Source organism: Heterodontus francisci, chromosome 3, assembly GCF_036365525.1.
Source record: "Heterodontus francisci isolate sHetFra1 chromosome 3, sHetFra1.hap1, whole genome shotgun sequence".
NCBI classification, from domain to species: Eukaryota; Metazoa; Chordata; class Chondrichthyes; order Heterodontiformes; family Heterodontidae; genus Heterodontus; species Heterodontus francisci.
Window position 1 is genome coordinate 115,307,714 of NC_090373.1, and position 16,134 is coordinate 115,323,847.

At 43.6% G+C, this 16,134-nt stretch overlaps 1 protein-coding gene across 1 annotated transcript in view; it reads right to left on the reverse strand.

Moving 5' to 3' along the window:
• LOC137352692 (heparan sulfate glucosamine 3-O-sulfotransferase 5) overlaps positions 1-15,790 on the reverse strand; it is a 285,937-nt gene extending 270,147 nt beyond the window's left edge. Inside the window, exon 1 of the mRNA XM_068018416.1 lies at positions 15,340-15,790. The gene's annotated coding sequence lies outside the window, so the exon portion shown is untranslated. The remainder of the gene's footprint in view (positions 1-15,339) is intronic.
• Between the last annotated feature and the right edge of the window lie 344 nt (positions 15,791-16,134).

A 16,134-nucleotide genomic window follows, 5' to 3' on the forward strand; every position in this document is an offset into this window, starting at 1 on the left:
ATTAATTCACAAGATGTAGGCATCGCTGGAAAGCCCAGCATTTTTTTCCATTCATAATTGCCCTTGAGAAGGTGGTGGTGAGCTGTCTCGTTGAATTGCTGCAGTCAGTGTGGTGACAGATCTCCTATACTGGTCTTCGTTAGGGAGTTCTAGGAGTTTTACCCAGCAACGATGAAGGAACAGCGATGTATTTCCAAGTCAGGACGATGTGTGGCTTAGAGGGAAAATTGCAGGCTGAATAATCCTGACTGGAGCAGGGCTAATTAATGTCTGGTCCATTCAAGGCATAGCAATTTCCTAAATGGGTCTCAAAAAGGGCATTGGGCCCATTATAGGCATATCCAAGGCATCCATCTTCTGTTTGAGGCTGACATAAAAAAATGTCTAGAGCACGTGAACCTTTATAGCATAAAATCTGTTTTCAACACTGCTTGGCCCCTAAATTGGACCTACGTAAACGCCTATAATGCCAGAAAATGGGTGCAACAAAGTCTGTTGCTCCCCCATTTAACACACCGGTTTAATTGGATGATTATTTAAAGAACATGGTTATTTACTGGCTGTTTTTCTCTTTTCTAATGAAAAGCTTGGCAATAAAGTAATTCGTTGCCAGTTTTGAGAATTACAATTTTTTAAATAAAAGTTGGGGTCCAAAATGTACATCACTCGCTTAAATTCTTCCTAACTTTCTTTGCAATACATCATTGTCCTTTGACAAGTTAGAATAGTATATTATTTATAATCGGCCATACCAGCTTCCTCACCCACTTTACATATAGATCTACTACACTTCTTGGGAGACCCATCCATTTTTCACCCTATTAAAAAATGCAGATATTTGTAATCTCTTCCATTGAATGCAGCATAATTATTCTGTGTTGCATAGATTTCTGAAGCTATCTCCAGCTGTAATCCCTTAAACCTGATGCCGTTGAATTTCATGTAATAAATTAATGATCTTTCTGTTCACCCACATGAACTATTTCTGAGTTCCCAGTGAAACGTTGTGAAACTCTGACTGTCACCGAGATGATTCCAAGTGATAATTACATCACTGGTGGCTTGGTATGTGTTTATCGTGTTTTGACACAACTCAACTCAGCACTTCAGTCAACTGTTTAATCTGGGTACATTAAAGAACTATTTATATAAAAAATGCAGCATCATCAACTAATAAATGCATGGAAACCTACCACAGTGCTTAAATGTCTCCAAACCAAACGACTGTAAAATCCTCAAACACAGTGCACACAGTCTTCTCATAGGGACAGAACCCATTTACTTAGACCAAGACAAGTTAGGCCCTGATTGCTGAGGGATAGATATTTTGGACATAATAGGAATACTGTTGAAGTTTAACTAGGCAAAGCCACACAAGAGCTCAGTGCAGAAGATTGATAATCTTATTCAACTCAGATCACCTACTAATTAGATTGTGGGTTGTCTAGAGCTCAGTGGTTAGAATGCCAACTCCCTGTGACCAGTCTATCCCTCCAGTTTCCATCAATAAACCAGGATTGGTAGCCAATCTTGGCAAAGTCCAGACCTCTCTGTGCAGATACTAGAATATGGGGCTAGAAATTGGGTTATCCTGATTTTCAGGTGCAGGGCTCACAATTCATGACACGCCCATGTCCATTCACAATTCATGTCCCCACCTCATCTGAATGATTGTGGCACGAGCTGTTGTTCCTCCAGAATTGTTCTCTGCTCTGTAACGATGCTGGTGAGCTCCACACACAGCAGGAGGCCCAGGAGCATTTTTTGCAGATCATGTGCTCTGATGTGCTGGGGGATGAATGTACTTTCATCCATCAAGTTCCTCACATTTCTGAGCATCCTGAGGAACCCAGTAATGAGCAAGAAGCATTATCATCAGTATGCAATCTACAAAATTCCCCAGCTCAGAGTCCTGGATATCCAGAAAGTGAAACTGAAGGCAAATCAGAAAATAGATTGAATGTTCAAAAGCAAATGTGGGACACAGCTTGCAAAGGATATTACTTGCTTACTTAAAAAGCAGGGTGTCTCTTAAAGGGAAGTTGGACAAAACAATTGCTGCAATGTAAATTCTTGAAAACTAAACACCAGCACAGACAGATGGATCCATAATGATGGATGCAGTGCTGGAGGCAATGGTGGTGCAGGTGGGCAAGAAGAGAGATGCCATGGTCCTGCAGAGGAGAGGCGGGGGGGGGGGGGGGGGGGGCGGGTGGAGGTGCAGGAGACCCGCAAGGGCCCTCAGAAGGGAGTGGGAGCAGGTGGCCAGGAAGGTGAACTCCCAGAGAGTGGACCCGAGGATCTGGGAGCATTGCGACAAGAAGTCTAATGATCTCACCAGGATGGTCAAGGTCAGTGACTGCATCTTCATATGATATCTCCTACCCACCACACCACCAACATCTCACACTGCTCAATGCACCCCCATCAGCCCCCAGGAGCACTCCCTGGAACTCAGGACTAAAATCTAACATCCAGAAACTCCATCTCACCCTCCCACACCTACCAATGCTGCCAACCTCATACCCACCTCTTGTTGCATCCACATATCTCAGTTATTCAGTTATGGCAGACATAGCACTCAAACACAGTGCTACACAACCACTGACATTCCACCCTCGTTCTTGCAGGACAAGGTGGCACACAATAGAAGGGAGCAGAGCAGGAAAAAAAGGAGGCCTACATCTCCTGAACCCTACTAAGAAGATGGTTCCCTGCATCATGGTGCTGGCTGCGAAAGGGGCCACAGCCTCCGATGTTGCTGAGAACATTGAGGATGATGATATGTTCCTGCCTAATGCTCCATCTCAGCTCCAAGCTCACCCTCATCCTCATCCTGCTTTCTGGCATGATGAACAAGCTGCTGATGGTGTGGACCATGGCTTCTTGCTTCCCACCACCCACTTACATCACACCAACTTTCCCCTTGTGAGATCCTGCTTTCTGACACCAAAGAATTGCCGCCTGACCAGTTACAGTGGCCAGGAGGACTAAAGAGAGAGAAACAGCACAGCGCTGATGAAAAGGCCCCATCACTTGATCTGACACTCGCAGCCACCTGCTCAGATACTGGTACTGTACTTAACTTGGAGGCTAGAGCAGAGTTGGGATGGGCAAATGGCAAGCCACTGGGCATGAGTTGATTGCAACAAGGCCAAGGATAAAGGATGGCTCATTTGCCAGCTCACCAGAGGGCACAGTGGCAGATGAGTACTGCTGCAGAGGATTTAGATAAAGCTCTCAATGGAGTGGCATACAGGAGAGCATTAATGGGCATGCATACCGAGATGCTGGCCTGCCAGACAGTCTCCTGTCACTATCAAAAAGCATGGAGGAGGCCGGCTCTAAGTTTGCAGAGGGAATGGCGCAGAGCTTTCTCTCTCCTCTATCTCTGCTCCATCTCCCTGTCTTGCTGCAGATCGAGAGGCACTGTCACTGTGAATCATGAGGCTGGATTCTATAGAAGGTCAGATGTTAAAGATAAGTGTTTTGGGGAGGGAAACGGAAAATAATTAAATTAATTGCGGGGGATGGGAGAGGGGGAAAAAAAGAGGTATTTATTTAATTTCACTATATCTTTCTTTAACTATTTAAATTTGCTGGTAGGGCTAACAGCCCTTTAAAAATGGCATTAGGACCTATGCACAGGAAGCTGACACCATTGCCATTGTAGAAGGAAAAATTGTGGCCGATGCAGCTAAATAAATACACACACATATATATATATATATATATATAATATATATATATAAGATGAAAGTATAGCCACATATTGTTACAAAATGGAGTATTTACCCAAGGCATTGTGGGACAAGTTAGTTAGCTTGCAGCCTTGAGCATGGTACTGCTTAGCACAGACAATTAGCCTGACCAAGGAGGGCCTCTCATGTCAGTGTATAAGACTGCTGCTTTGTGTAACTGCAGACTGCACGAAGCAATCAGGAATGCAAGCCTGATAAAGGTAGAATGATTCATTGTGAAGACTCAAGTATAGTTGATAAGGGGGTCTGGGAAACATCACAAGATGATCAGGGGGCTTGCATGAGCTGATCACGTAGCCACATGATGGCTAATGAGTAATCTAATTGGTAATATGTGTAATGTATGTAATCAATAACCGTTATGATTGGATTATGTCCAGCCGGGATGGGCTGAGTAACTGTATATCCGTTGTGGATTTTCCTTTGTTCAGTGGAGAGGCATCTGGACAGCCCAGTGACCTGCTCCCCGCTGGCGTAATAAACTGTTTGACATTGGAGCAGACCTGAGTGTCGAGTGATTCTTCTAGATTCATTCCCGCTAACAATTGGCATAGTCGGCAGGATCAGGTGTAAGTCAGCTCTTCTGTAACCCCGAAGGGGCCAAGGGGGAGTTGGCTGAAACCTGATCCCGAACTTGAGAACAGGATTCGGCGGTCACTTGATACCTTCAGGAATACTGGGTCAGTATCTAACAGAAGCTTATCCCGGGGCTGGGTGGTGTTACGCGACCAACGAATGCCAAGTTTGTGAACAGGATCTGAACAATGGTCAAACGGTGGTAGGTAGTTCGTTAAGAGACGTCGGCACTGTCAAGGAGGGTTTGGAATATATGTATGCGTATATATATCATAAGCTTGTTGTATGAAATACGGACAGACTTGTGACCCGACAGCTAGCCAGGAGACGGTCTACTACAAGTTGCGCTAGGTTAAAAGCGGACCTCTGAGAGTAGATTCTAACGGTTCTACCCAAGTATGGCCAGTGAAAAGATGAAGCTCGAGTGGGGACCGGAGGGGTCCATTACCTGCCAGCTGGCAGAGAAACAAAAAGATAAAAAGCATTCACTAAGTTTATGGCAGAGTGACACAAAGGACTATGTTTTAGAGTAAAAACAAGTTACTGTGTCTTTGATTCGAATGTGTGATTGTTGGAAGCGTCCATGAATGAATTGAATGTCTGGGATGTACAGCTTGTGTTCTGTACAGCTTGTGTTCTGTAGAACTGACTGTCGTTAACTCTTTGTTGTCTGGCTTTAATGTTGAAAGCATGAGTCTATTAAGTTGTTTGGAATTGAATGAGTGTGAAAAGTGATTGTTGAGTGTGTTCATTTCGATTTAAGATTGTGCACCCAGGAATGGGATATAAAATTGCATTATATTTTAAGTTAAAATTTTATTTTGATTTTAAAAGTTGGTTTTGCAACTGTGAAAAGGCAATGAACAATTTTCTAAGAGATAAGCTTCAGCCTTGAAGGTCTGAAGATGTTTGGCAGAAATCCAATTTGACGTTTACAACACCTGCTTTACTTGGAGTTCCAGTTTAAAATCTGTTCTAGTTTTTTGGAGTTTAAATTAAAGACATGTTTTACTGACTGTTTTAAGTAGCAAATGTCAGGAATTGGATATTGGTTTTAAGGGAGAGAAGGATAAGCAAAGGAGTCTTTGGTTCGGCCACATTTGGAATACTGCGTGCAGTTCTGGTTGCCACATTACCAAAAGGATGTAGATGCTTTGGAGAGGGTGCAGAGGAGGTTCACCAGGATGTTGCCTGGTATGGAGGGCGCTAGCTATGAAGAGAGGTTGAGTAGATTAGGATTATTTTCATTAGAAAGACGGAGGTTGAGGGGGGACCTGATTGAGGTGTACAAAATCATGAGAGGTATAGACAGAGTGGATAGCAAGAAGCTTTTTCCCAGAGATTCAATTACTAGGGGTCACGAGTTCAAAGTGAGAGGGGAAAAGTTTAGGGGGGATATGCGTGGAAGGTTCTTTACGCAGAGGGTGGTGGATGCCTGGAACGCGTTGCCAGCGGAGGTGGTAGACGCGGGCACGATAGCGTCTTTTAAGATGTATCTAGACAGATACATGAATGGGCAGGAAGCAAAGAGATACAGACCCTTAGAAAATAGGCGACAGGTTTAGATAGAAGATCTGGATCGGCGCAGGCTTGGAGGGCCGAAGGGCCTGTTCCTGTGCTGTAATTTTCTTTGTTCTTTGTTCTTTGTTCTTAATGGGAAAGATTGAAGTTTGTGTAAGGAGCTGGTGTTAAGTCTTTTGTTGTAAGAATGCTAAATAACTTTTTCTTTAGTTTTTGGTTTTATTACAGTCATTTGAAAAGGCGCCTGAAGAACAAGAAAAATGACGTAATTTACCTATCTTTTTTTTTAAAAAGCACGCGCTATTCTGTTCTGTGTGTAGTTAATAAGTATTATAAGTTAATAAGTCTGAATTAAATTAATACTGTTACGGGAAATTGGGGGAAAAAAACTGGAAATGTCATTTGCAACCACAATGAACTTTCAAGTTTAGCATATCGAGTTTTGGGGGAGTCTTAAGTTCCGGACACTCATATAACATCGGCAGTTTTGATTTTTAAATATTTATTGCAGTAAATTGGAATTTGGGAATCATCTTTGTTTTATAAAAAATCCTTGGATTAGAAACCTCTTAGAAAAGATGATAAAAGTTTGGAAACAATTGGAGTTTAATCTAAAATGCTGTCTTTCCTGATGGAGATGGTTTCCTTTGAAGTTGATAATGTTACTAAAGATTTTGTTGTTTGAAAATCCTAAGGATACCAAAAACCATTTAAAATGGAGTTTAGTTCTTTTCGATAAAAAAAGGGTTACGTAAAGCGACTCAGCGGAGAATGCTTTGCTCCTCCCCCTTGGAGACAAGCAAGAAATTTATCAATGAGACAAAGTACTTGAGAAGGAGAAATAGTTGCAAGCACTTCTGTCTTTACTAAAAAAAAATACAATATCACCAAGTCTGGGCATAAGAAATTGGAATCGATAAACAAAATTAAATTGATATGAGTGGTTATTTAAAGCATTCAAAGGGAAATTTACTGTTATTTGAATTTGGAATAATCTGAGATGTCGAAAATCCAGTTTAATTTGACAAGTTATTTAAGGAATTAAAATGTCATCAAAGGTTAAAAAAAAACACAAACAATATACACTAATGTCTGGAATCAAACGGAAATGTTTGATTTCTGTTTTAAGGAATTATGCATATTGATTGTAAAGGTTCTCCAGGGCTCAAAATGAAATAGAATTATAATTAATAGGAATTGGCAATTAGATCTGGCTGATGCAAGCGCTAATAAAGGAATTCTGGGGAACGAAGCCCGAGCGTGATGGGACCATATAGATAATTTCGAAAGAGTAGAGATGATAAGAATATAAATTAACTCCTGGATTCCCCAGGACATGTTCGGTCCCCAAAGGTAGACATGTATCCCTCGTTAGGGGATACTCGCAACATGGACAAGTACTAACACCTGGTGACCACCAGGCAGTGTGTTTAAATTACAGATATAACCACTAGTGGAGAATGGGAAAGAACCGGACTGCAGTGGCTGTGGGGCCTGGTGCTAATATCCGGAGAGGAAGAACAAAGACCCGGTAATGGATGCACAACGGATTAATGAAAGGAGTATTAATATGGACTATATGAACTATGGGGCATTGCACATCATGTTGGATGGGAAGTGTATAACGGCGAGTAAACCGACTTGACTGCATGGCTTACGGTGAATCCGGGCAAAGATGCAGTATGTGTACGGTGTTCCACAGATGACCCACGCTAACTGCGTGACCAGACAGAAAGGGGGAGGGGTAACTGAGAGCTGTGTCTTTGGAATTGTTTGTGCCCCTCCCATTGGGCAACAGATGATAAGGAAAGTTGAAAGGAACATGGATGTGTGTGGGTACATCAAGCCCAGGGGAAGCATTGTATGATAATGTAAAACATGAAATTGTGCCTGTGTTGATCAATGTCTCAGGTATCCGGATGCCAGAGTATTGTTCAGAACAGGCTAAGAATATGTATAGTATGTTAGCCACTGTAATAGTGCGACAAGCTGCTGACGCCACAGGGGCCACAAGGATAAGGGGGCGTAACCCATTTCACAGATACAAGAGAAAAAAAATTAAATGATGAGTTAACAGGGATCAATACTGGGACTTCTTTAATCAATTCTTTACATACACAAGTGGTAAACGAGAATGTGGAACGACTCTGGAGGGTTATAAGGGAGCTCATAATTCAAGCTGAGGGGCCCAATCAAACAGATCTGGGGCAGAGAACAATGGAAATACAATTAGATGGAATAGTGGTGCTGGAGGCCCATGCCAAGACTTTAAATCACTTTGGATGCCGTACCCAGCAGGGACAATTGTGCCACACTTATGGGCTGTGGATGGTGGAACAAATGAGACACAACCTCGATCAGCTCCAAAGGGGGGAGGTACCAGATTGGATCGACAAGGCAATACCTCCCTCCGATATTATCTGACAGAGATTTTGCAAGGTCGGGGTACCAGGGAAATGGAAAGTACTGCGTTTCCACCATCGAAACATCATATTGCTATGGAACTGGACGCTGTCCCATACCATACCCAGACTTCTGTTTTACCCCTCAACAACCAGTCACTATAGGACTAGCCTGGATAGTTTATATCCAACAGCGGGGGCTGGAAACCATTAATGCAACTGATCAGCTCCACGATCACGTCCAGCATTATAAAGAGTTAGAGCAAGCCCCAATCCCACACATAGATGAGAAATTGAGCGGATTTCGGGACAAAGTAGGTCACTCAGTGAAGCTTTACCATCAGTTAAAAAGAAAGTTAAAGGTTCTCAAGGAAAATAATGAACAGGAACTTCAAAGTACAAATATTCACCCTTGAATCAGGATAATATCACACGTGTTGGTGGGAGTGCAATTGGTACCGGCTCCCACCGGGGTAATATTGGCTTGTAGATCATGCGGACAATATACTGAGCGAAAGAAAGCAAAGGCTTTGGTAAAGGAACAACACAGGAGGTTAACTTCAAAGGGACACGATAATTTGATTTAAGTGACCGGGATTCCTGAAATCATGTGACTGGCCAGCACGTAGAGGCAGGGAATACCGGACAGGGTTAAAACGGGGATAATAAAGTAGATATGTTGGTTAACAGGTCTAGGGGTAGTCCTTTACCGAAAGGGGGGATTGTAGAAGGAAAAATTGTGGCCGATGCAGTTACATTAATACACACATACATATATATATATATATATAAGATGAAAGTATAGCCACATATTGTTACAAAATGGAGTATTTACCCAAGGCATTGTGGGACAAGTTAGTTAGCTTGCAGCCTTGAGCATGGTACTGCTTAGCACAGACAATTAGCCTGACCAAGGAGGGCCCCTCATATCAGTGTATAAGACAGCTGCTTTGTGTAACTGCAGACTGCACGAAGCAATCAGGAATGCAAGCTTGATAAAGGTGGAAGGATTCATTGTGAAGACTCAAGGATAGTTGATAAGGGGGTCTGGGAAACATCACAAGATGATCAGGGGGCTTGCATGAGCTGATCACATAGCCACATGATGCTTAATGAGTAATCTAATTGGTAATATGTGTAATGTATGTAATCAATAACCGTTATGATTGGATTATGTCCAGCCGGGATGGGCTGAGTAACTGTATATCCGTTGTGGATTTTCCTTTGTTCGGTGGAGAGGCATCTGGACAGCCCAGTGACCTGCTCCCCGCTGGCGTAATAAACTGTTTGACATTGGAGCAGACCTGAGTGTCGAGTGATTCTTCTAAATTCATACCCGCTAACACCGGCGATGGACAGCCTGCCCCCTCCACGTCATCGGGCTAGGGCGGCCCACCCCAGCTATTTAAATGAGCCACCACGCTTGGAATCATGGCGGCTCTTTGGTGTACGGCCTGCACAGGCAGGCTGCCATTTTTTCATGCAGCAGCCTTATAGAATTCAGCCCACAGAATCAAAGAGGCCATTTGGCCCATTGTGCCTGTGCTGACTGTTTGGTAGAGCTATCCAATTAATCCCACTCACCTGCTCTTTCCCCGTAGCCCTGTACATTTCTTTCCTTCAAATATTTATTCAATTCCCTTTTGGATTTCAGGCAGTACATTCCAGATCACAACAAATTGAGAAGAATTTCTTTATGGATTCTACCAACAATGGCAAAATTAAGGTGCACTTTAAAAAAAATTCTTAATTATATTAACACTGAACCTCTGATATAAATACAGCATAAAATATTTTAGCATAGCTTCTGCGACTCCTACAGTACCAGCGCTGTCACTAGGATTTCAAGTTGGTATAATGGTGCTGTGTGAAATTTTCACGCATCTTCATTGCATATTTTTTTCAATTTAAAAAGGTGGCATGAGATTTTTGTACCATGTCTACTTGAACTATGAAAAAGATCTAGTTGTACAATTAGAAATTTTGTCCATCCAAACTTGATTTACACCAAAAGTGGGCATTTCATTCTGTATAACACAAGGGTGAAGTAGCAGTGGTTGCAGGTTTGCCACTGAGTGGTGGGATCAATTTGTTACAAAGAACTAAGGACATTGTATATTAAAAGCATTTCAGCACCAAAGCACTAAATAAGCCTAGGAACAACTCTTATCTCTCTCACACACACATGCATATGGCAGCTTGAGCAAACATTTATCTGAAAAACAAAGTTGGGCTCCATGGAACATATTCACTTTTAATCACAAATGTACATAATTTGTGTATGTAGTTTAGTTTAGTTTAGTTTAGAGATACAGCACTGAAACAGGCCCTTCGGCCCACCGAGTCTGTGCCGACCATCAACCACCCATTTGTTCTAATCCTACACCAATTCCATATTCCTACCACATCCCCACCCTGTCCCCTATATTTCCCTACCACCTACCTATACTAGGGGTAATTTATAATGGCCAATTAACCTATCAACCTGCAAGTCTTTGGCATGTGGGAGGAAACCGGAGCACCCGGAGGAAACCCACGCAGACACAGGGAGAACTTGCAAACTCCACACACGCAGTACCCAGAATTGAACCCGGGTCGCTGTAGGTCTAGTTCTGTTAATGTTCTTTTCTCTGATTCTTCAATACTCTTGGAACTTTCTGCATTAGAAAATTGTCCAAAGTCTGTACTGGTTGACCACTTTGATCATCTCTCTCATTCCTAGTATTGGTACAGAGGAACTGGAATATAAACACAAACCTTCAGTCTCAGAAATGACTTTGAGCTGGTCACAGCATTCATACCAGTTGCAGTTTTTGCGTGCACAGGTCACCTACTCTTCTCTTGTCATTGTAAATATGAAGTAATACTCTTTGGAGTTCCCACAAAGAAAGGACGGCCAAATCTAGAGCCCCATGGATGTCAAGGAGCCTATAGGGTAAGATAAGGCAGAAAAGGAAAGCTTATGTCCGACACCAAGAGCTCAATACTACAGAAAGTCGAAAGTCGGTGGAGGGGTGAAATCAAAAAGAAAATTAGGAAAGCAATGCGAGGGCATAAAAGAATATTCGCAAGCAAAATCAAGGTGAACCCAAATATGTTTTATCAATACATTAAGAGTTAGAGGATAATTAAGGAGAGAGTTCTTTTGGGCCTCCTTATCTCGAGAGACAATGGATACGCGCCTGGAGGTGGTCAGTGGTTTGTGAAGCAGCGCCTGGAGTGGCTATAAAGGCCAATTCTGGAGTGACAGGCTCTTCCACAGGTGCTGCAGAGAAATTTGTTTGTTGGGGCTGTTGCACAGTTGGCTCTCCCCTTGCGCCTCTGTCTTTTTTCCTGCCAACTACTAAGTCTCTTCGACTCGCCACAATTTAGCCCTGTCTTTATGGCTGCCCGCCAGCTCTGGCGAATGCTGGCAACTGACTCCCACGACTTGTGATCAATGTCACACGATTTCATGTCGCGTTTGCAGACGTCTTTATAACGGAGACATGGACGGCCGGTGGGTCTGATACCAGTGGCGAGCTCGCTGTACAATGTGTCTTTGGGGATCCTGCCATCTTCCATGCGGCTCACATGGCCAAGCCATCTCAAGCGCCGCTGACTCAGTAGTGTGTATAAGCTGGGGGTGTTGGCCGCTTCAAGGACTTCTGTGTTGGAGATATAGTCCTGCCACCTGATGCCAAGTATTCTCCGAAGGCAGCGAAGATGGAATGAATTGAGACGTCGCTCTTGGCTGGCATACGTTGTCCAGGCCTCGCTGCCGTAGAGCAAGGTACTGAGGACACAGGCCTGATACACTCGGACTTTTGTGTTCCGTGTCAGTGCGCCATTTTCCCACACTCTCTTGGCCAGTCTGGACATAGCAGTGGAAGCCTTACCCATGCGCTTGTTGATTTCTGCATCTAGAGACAGGTTACTGGTGATAGTTGAGCCTAGGTAGGTGAACTCTTGAACCACTTCCAGAGCGTGGTCGCCAATATTGATGGATGGAGCATTTCTGACATCCTGCCCCATGATGTTCCTTTTCTTGAGGCTGATGGTTAGGCCAAATTCATTGCAGGCAGACGCAAACCTGTCGATGAGACTCTGCAGGCATTCTTCAGTGTGAGATGTTAAAGCAGCATCGTCAGCAAAGAGGAGTTCTCTGATGAGGACTTTCCGTACTTTGGACTTCGCTCTTAGACGGGCAAGGTTGAACAACCTGCCCCCTGATCTTGTGTGGAGGAAAATTCCTTCTTCAGAGGATTTGAACGCATGTGAAAGCAGCAGGGAGAAGAAAATCCCAAAAAGTGTGGGTGCGAGAACACAGCCCTGTTTCACACCACTCAGGATAGGAAAGGGCTCTGATGAGGAGCCACCATGTTGAATTGTGCCTTTCATATTGTCATGGAATGAGGTGATGATACTTAGTAGCTTTGGTGGACATCCGATCTTTTCTAGTAGTCTGAAGAGACCACGTCTGCTGACGAGGTCAAAGGCTTTGGTGAGATCAATGAAAGCAATGTAGAGGGGCATCTGTTGTTCACGGCATTTCTCCTGTATCTGACGAAGGGAGAACAGCATGTCAATAGTCGATCTCTCTGCACGAAAGCCACACTGTGCCTCAGGGTAGACGCGCTCGGCCAGCTTCTGGAGCCTGTTCAGAGCGACTCGAGCAAAGACTTTCCCCACTATGCTGAGCAGGGAGATTCCACGGTAGTTGTTGCAGTCACCGCGGTCACCTTTGTTTTTATAGAGGGTGATGATGTTGGCATCGCGCATGTCCTGGGGTACTGCTCCCTCGTCCCAGCACAGGCATAGCAGTTCATGTAGTGCTGAGAGTATAGCAGGCTTGGCACTCTTGATTATTTCAGGGGTAATGCTGTCCTTCCCAGGGGCTTTTCCGCTGGCTAGGGAATCAATGGCATCACTGAGTTCCGATTTGGTTGGCTGTATGTCCAGCTCATCCATGACTGGTAGAGGCTGGGCTGCATTGAGGGCAGTCTCAGTGACAGCATTCTCCCTGAAGTACAGTTCTAGGTAGTGCTCAACCCAGCGGTCCATCTGTTTGCGTTGGTCAGTGATTATGTCCCCCGATTTAGATTTGAGGGGGGTGATCTTCTTGATGGTTGGCCCAAGAGCTCTCTTCATGCCATCATACATTCCTCTGATGTTTCCGGTCTCTGAGGCCAGCTGAATATGACTGCATAGGTGTTGCCAGTAGTCGTTTGCGCAATGCCTAGCTGTTCTAAGGCCCATAAAAGACCAAAAAGGTAACCTATGTGTAGGAGCGAAAGATACTGGTATGGTTGCATACTTTGCATCTGTCTTCACAAAAGAGGAGGACAATGTAGATATTGTAGTTACGAGGAAGATTGTGAAGTATTGGATGTGATAAACATAGGGAGAGAGGAAGTATTAATGGGATTAGCAACCTTGAAAGTTGATAAATCACTAGGGTCAGATGAAATGTATCCTAGACTGTTAAAAGAAGCAAGAGAGGAAATAGCAGAAGGTCTGACCATCGTTTTCCAGTCCTCACTGGATACAGGCGTGGTGCAGGAGGATTGGAGAATTGCTAATGTTGTACCTCTGTTTAAAAAGGGGGCGAAGGATAGATCAAATAATTACAGGCCAGTCAGTCTAACCTCAGTAGTGGGCAAATTATTGGAATCTATTCTGAGAGACTGGATAAACTGTCACTTAGAAAGGCACAGGTTAATCAAGGACAGTCGCCGTGGATTTGTTAAGGGAAGATCTTGTTCGACCAACTTGATTGGATTTTTTGAAGAAGTAACAAGGACGATAGACGATAGTGCAGTTGATGTGGTTTACATGGGTTTTAGCAAGGCTTTTGACAAGTTTTGACAACATGGCATTCTGGTTAAAAAAATAAAATCCCATGGGATCCAGGTAAATGCAGCAAGGTGGATACAAAATTGACTCAAGGGCAGGGAACAAAGGGTAATTGTTGATGGCTGATTTAACAACTTCAGGGCTGTTTCCTGTGGCATTCTGCAGGGCTCAGTACTGGGTCCCCTACTTTTTGTGGTTTATATTAACGATTGTAAATGTAGGGGGCATGATCAAGAAGTTTGCAGATGCCACAAAGATTGGCCGTGTGGTAGATAGCAAGGAGGATAGTTGTAGGCTGCAAGAAGATATTGATGGTCTGTTCAGATGGATAGAAAAGTGGAAAATGGAATTCAGTTTGGAGAAGTGTAAGATGATGCATTTGGGGAGGTCAAACAAGACAAAGGAATACACAATTAATGGGAAAAAATGAGAAGCGTAGAGGAAGTAAGGGACCTTGGAGTGAATGTCTACAGATCCCTGAAGGTAGCAGAACAGGTTGATAAGGTGGTTAAGAAGGCATATGAAATCCTTTCCTTTATTAGCCGAGGTATAGAATACAAGAGCAGGGAGCTTATGCTGGACCTGTATAACTCATTGGTTAGCCTACAACTTGAGTCCTCTGTGCAGTTTTGGTCAACTCATTACAGAAAGGATGTAATTGCAGTAGAGAGGGTAAAGAGGAGATTTACAAGGATGTTGCCAGGACTGGAAAAATGTAGCTATGAGGAAAGATTGGATAGGCTGGGGTTATTCTCCTTGGAACAGAGAAGGCTGAGGGGAGATCTGATTGAAATGTACAACATTTTGAGGGGCCTAGATAGAGTGGAGGTGAAGGGTCTATTCACCTTAGCACAGAGGTCAGTGACGAGGGGGCATAGATTTAAAGTGATTGGTAGAAATATTAGAGGGGAGATGAGGAAAAACCTTTTCACCCAGAGGGTGGTGATGGTCTGGAACTCACTGCTTGAAAGGGTAGTTGAGGCAGAGACCCTCAACTCATTCAAAAGGAGTCTGGATATGCACCTGAAGTGCCGTAAGCTGCAGGGCTACAGACCAAATGCTGGAAGGTGGGATTAGAATAGGTGGATCGTTTTTCAATCGACACAGACACGATGGGCCAATGGCCTCTTTCTGTGCCTTAAACTTTCTAGGATTCTATGATTCTAAAATGCAGGAACTCACCAATACACCTCCAAAAAAAACAGAAATTTTACAAGAGAAAAAGTTCCAAAAAATTACCTTACCTGAATCAGGGTGCCTGGCCAGGGCCCACCTGTCATCTTCACACTTCATTTTTCATTATTAAACAATGTAGGCATTGTCTTCACATCCATTTCCTAATTTGAGATCCTGGCTTTACATCAGCCAGGCCTGTGTGATGTCAGGATAGTGCCAAATCAACGTCTTCAGCTCACCCAGAGGATACTCCTGCATTCACCCATATCTTCCAACAACATCATGCAGATCATGGAGAAGTGGCCAGTGGTGCATCCTGCCCCCAGGAAAAGGTGGTAGGTGGCTGTAGTGCCACTAGATGTGGAACTATACAACTGAATGTCTTGTACATGAAGTCTGCCAAAGCCTCAACTCAACTCAAATATTCCAACCAAGCATATTGTCTTGAAATCAAATTGCCTCCAAAGCTACCCTGTTTATGTGTAGTACAATATGATACTTATTACAGTTAATCCTGGTACCTTGTGCAACTGCATAGGCACTAACAGGACTTCAAATTCACAGTTACTGCTTTGATGTTGCAGTCAATTTAATCATGATCCTTTATCGGAAGCGTGTCAGCAAACTCACTTCCTTATCTTGCATCAGCTAGTTCTGTAATGTGAAAACATAGGCAAGGCACTTTACATGGAAGGAGCTCATGTCCAAAACCAGAGCCTCGCATTGCTCAACTGTAAGATGATTTAGAAACATAGAAAATTTACTGCACAAAAGGAGGCCATTCAGTCCATTTGTCCCAGCCAATAAAAGAGTTATCCAGCCTAAATCCCTCTTCCAGCTCTTGGTCCTTAGCTCTGTAAGTG